The 4436-nt window shown below is 35.3% G+C and overlaps 1 pseudogene; it reads left to right on the top strand.

Moving 5' to 3' along the window:
* The first annotated feature begins 3614 nt into the window (after positions 1-3614).
* On the top strand, positions 3615-4204 carry LOC149240050 (rac-like GTP-binding protein RAC2 pseudogene; annotated as a pseudogene).
* Positions 4205-4436: the final 232 nt, after the last annotated feature.

Here is a 4436-nt window from a genome sequence, read left to right as displayed (position 1 = left end):
TTTATAACTGAAATGAAGATTCACTGACTTTATTGCTACACATTTTCATCCTTGGAGAATAATGTTCCAAGCACTTGTAAGCATTGGATCTACATGCCATGGTGTACAACAGTGTACATCCAATTCCCATCAATGAAGATAACAAATTTGAGTCCTAGATGTGTTTTTTTTTTTTTTTTCAAAATTTGGCAATATCCTCCTTTGATCATACACTTCTAGCACTCCCAACAACATAACACCCATGCATCTTTGCAAACTAACCAACAAGTTGTCCAACTACTCCAGAAGTTGCAGAGATGAAAACATTTTTCTCTTGTTGCTCTTGAACCAGAAGTGATTTTTTTTATACAAGTGTGTCTAAGAGAAGTTTTGAAATTTAGGGCTTAGAAGGTTCAGCTACAACACCAGTCATGGTGCCCCTCTAGTTGTCCATGGCCTTGTCCCTACCATAATAATGGCGAAAAAAATTGAAACCACAGAAAGGCACAAAATAGCAACAATAAGAATGATAACTCCTTTTAGATTCAAAACTCTTTTATTTCATGAGAATAGCATGGTGATTTTGGGGCCTGGAAGGGGGTTTAGAACTTGATCAAGATCACCACCAAGTCTCCATTGGAAGAAACTCTAATAACTCTAAATCAAAGCCATGGTTTCAAAAAAATAGGACGGAAAGGGCACGGTTGACAATCAGTGGGGCACGTGCAGTAAGAAAAAACCCATCTATAAATGATTTTTCAGTCATTTTTTTGAAGTTCAAAAGTTGATTGATGTAGAACCAATTAAATAAGCACCTAGCCAAAGAAATAACTAAAAAGGCAAAAGTGGAATTTCAAAAAGGCTAGATAAATCCTGTGTTGCTACTCATTTTATGTTAAATTCAGAGAGTGAGATCATAAATTATTTAGGGAAGCTTGCCCTATATTGCTGCAAATTGAATCAGAGAGTAAGAACCCTCCAGCCCCCTTTAAGTTTAATCAATTACTGGCTAAATAAAAAGGATTCCAAGGTTGTGGTCATAAAGAATTGAAGACATTACGATAGTAACAGTGAGGACAAAGACAAGAAGCATTTCATAGAGAATCTGAAAAGGGTAAAAGGTGAAGCTGCAGATTGAGCTCAAAGCTTTGTTCAAAAAGATTTAAAGGATGTCGAAAAATGAATTAAAGACCTATGATAATAATAAAGCAGGGGTGTTTTTGAAAGATGAAATCAATCCTCTCAAAGAGTTGGAAGGGAAAACAAACCACCTTGCTAAAGAGGAAAAATAAATGAAGCTAAAAAGGAGAAGCATCTTGTTCTCTGAAAGTGACAGGACTACTAAACTTTTTCACAAGTACGCAAGTCATATAAGAAACATCAAAATTATTTGGGAAAACAATAAGCCAAATAGCTCTAGGGTTAATAAGTCTTTTAAGGAGATAGCTGAAGTGAGAAAGAAAAATTTTAAAAGTCTAATGCTAACAAATATTTGTGAAATCATGAAAATTATCAAGTTATTTCCCAGCATTATCAGTGATGAAATGAACATAGACTTGGAGGAAGAGGTGTCCAAAGAGGAGATAAAAGTGGTTTTAAACTCCAAAAAACTAAAAAACGTATACCCTATGGATGGACAGTTGAATTTCTGAAGAAGAATTTATGCTCCTTTATAATAGGCAAATATATGTTGTTGTCTGAATAACTCTACATTTAATTGTTTCATTTTCCATGACAGGAAATTCATCAGTGATGTTTGTTTGAAATCTCAGTCAACAAAGTAGTTCTACAACTGTAGTTGTATCTTCAATTTCAAATGACCATAAATATTGATATGGATCAGACATCCTGCAGTTAGACAAACTACACATTTGATAATGAATAAAAGATATTTTTCCAAGTGTAGGTTTATATTAAGCTGACAAGTAGTGTTTAATGAACCAATGTCTTTCAAATATCCTTCAGGGGAGAGAGACTTATCTCTAGATGTAAAACATTAAGTGAATTTCACTATGAAGAGGATAGCTCTTTTCATTTGGACTTACCTCATGAGAGTAATCATCCAGGGCAGAAAAATTCTTTTACTTACTCCATTAGCTAGATTTGGAGGCAATTCTTCAAACTCCAAGATTCTTATCATTACTGTCATGCACACCGATACCGTTGACATTCTTTGGAGCATATTATTGGCTCTTTTCCTTCCATAATTCTGGATGCTTTTACTGCCAAATGTGATGCTTCCACACCCTTATGTTTGTACCATATTTCTGTCTTTAGAATCTGCATGATAGAGCTACCTGTAGGCTCTCTTAGCATTGCAAATCAACATATTTTACTTCAATTAGAATCTCTTAGAAAAAGCAGGTGAAAGGACTACAAATATGGTTCCAAGTCCACTTCAAAATAACAAGTGAAAACCCCCTAAAAAGGGTTTCATAAGACACGAATAAATCCTCGAAATTATGCATCCTTATCACTAAACTACTGGAAATGATTCCTCATTTGCAAAGGGATAACAACTCCTCTTTGGATATTTCTTTCTAAGATCTGGATCACTTGTGAATGATACCTCATGCAAAATATTTTTGGAACTTTTATAACTGAAATGAAGATTCACTAACTTTATTGCTACACATTTTCATCCTTGGAGAAGAATGTTCCAAGCACTTGTAAGCATTGGATCTACATGCCATGGTGTACCAGAGTGTGCAGGAGTATCTCTGTCATTCATGGAAACAAATACCTTAGTGTACATCCAATTCCCATCAATGAAGATAACAAAGTTGAGTCCTAGATGTGTTTTTTTAAATTTTTGAAATTTGGCAATATCCTCCTTTGATCATACACTTCTAGCACTCCGAACAACATAACACCCATGCATCTTTGCAAACTGACCAACAAGTTGTCCAACTACTCTAGAAGTTGTGGAGATGAAAACCTTTTTCTCTTGTTGCTCTTGAACCAAAAGTGATTTTTTTTATACAAGTGTGTCTAAGAGAAGTTTAGACATTTAGGGCTTAGAAGGTTCAACTACAACATTAGTCATGGTGCCCCTCCGATTGTCCATGGCCTCATCCCTGCCATCATAATGGTGAAAAAAAGTGAAACCACACACAGGCACAAAATAGCAACAATAAGAATGATAACTTTTTTTAGATTCAAAGAACTTTTATGTTCGTGAGAATATCATGGTGATTTTGGGGTCTGGAAGGAGGTTCAACACTTGATCAGGATCACCACCAAGTATCTTACAATAGCGTTTAACTATCAAAATTGATTTTTTTCTGTAGGAACTCGGTGGGCCTCGCAGTGTGTGAGAAGAGTGAGAAGATCATAAAGTATTTGGTTTTTGTGAGTACAAATCCCAACTATGATGTTCTGGATTGAGATTTTTGTTTGTTTCTTTTCAAAATGTGCTCCATTTTCTAATGGTTGTTAATATCTCTGTGACAACCTTTTAAATATTAATTTGAGAAACAATTTTCTTTCTAATTTGTAATCGCTCTGGGTGCTTTAAAACTTTTGATTGTATTTTGTGTGTTGTTAGCTGAGCTAAGAAGCCTTTGTGAATTCAGCCACTAGATAGGAAATGTTCCAGCAAATATAGTTAGTTTTTCTGAAGATTCAGAGCAACCATGAGTATTGCTTGATTTATTAAGTGTGTGGCTGTGGGGGATGGTGTTGTGGGAAAAACTTGCATGCTTATTTCCTACACAAGCAACACATTTCAAATGGACTATGTACCAACAGTGTTTGATAACTTCAGTGAAAATGTAGTGGTGGATGGAAGTACAACGAATCTTGGCCTCTGGGACACGACGGGACAAGAGGATTACAATAGGATTAGGTCCCTGAGTTATAGAGGTGTAGATGTCTTCCTCCTGGCTTTCTCCTTGATCAGCAAGGCCAATTATAAAAACATTTCCAAAAAGTGGATTCCAGAATTGAGACACTACGCACCATCTGTGCCTATCATTTTGGCGGGACAAAATTAGATTTACGAAAAGACAAACAGTTTTTTGTTGATCATCCCGAAGCAACCCCAATCTCAACAGCGCAAGGTGAAGATTTGAAGAGGCAAATCGAGGTTGTAGCATACATTGAATGCAGTTCTAAAACACAACAGAATGTTAAGGTTTTTTTTTATGTCGTAATAAAAGTGGTTCTTCAACCACCAAAGCAAAAGAAACGTAGAAACAAGCAAAGAACATGATTTATTCTTTAAGGTCTTTATCTATCTTTGGCATCTGCAGAACTTTACAGTGCATTATTTAATCAAAGGCTGGCATAATATTTCCCAAGTATTTATGATTTTTTACTCTATGTTCAGTATGTTGAATTTATTGTAAAGCTAGATGCTCTGGCAAAAGGTCTTGGTTTTTTCATTTTATATCATTGCCTGTGTGGTTATGGAGGACTGTTTTGAAATGTAAATGAAAAGTCCTGATTTTTTTCAT

Source organism: Pinus tabuliformis, chromosome 8, assembly GCF_031772625.1.
Source record: "Pinus tabuliformis cultivar Carrire ecotype Pingquan chromosome 8, CPIR1, whole genome shotgun sequence".
NCBI classification, from domain to species: Eukaryota; Viridiplantae; Streptophyta; class Pinopsida; order Pinales; family Pinaceae; genus Pinus; species Pinus tabuliformis.
The sequence above is the reverse complement of the archived record's forward strand: the minus strand, read 5'-3'. Positions and strand labels throughout refer to the sequence as shown.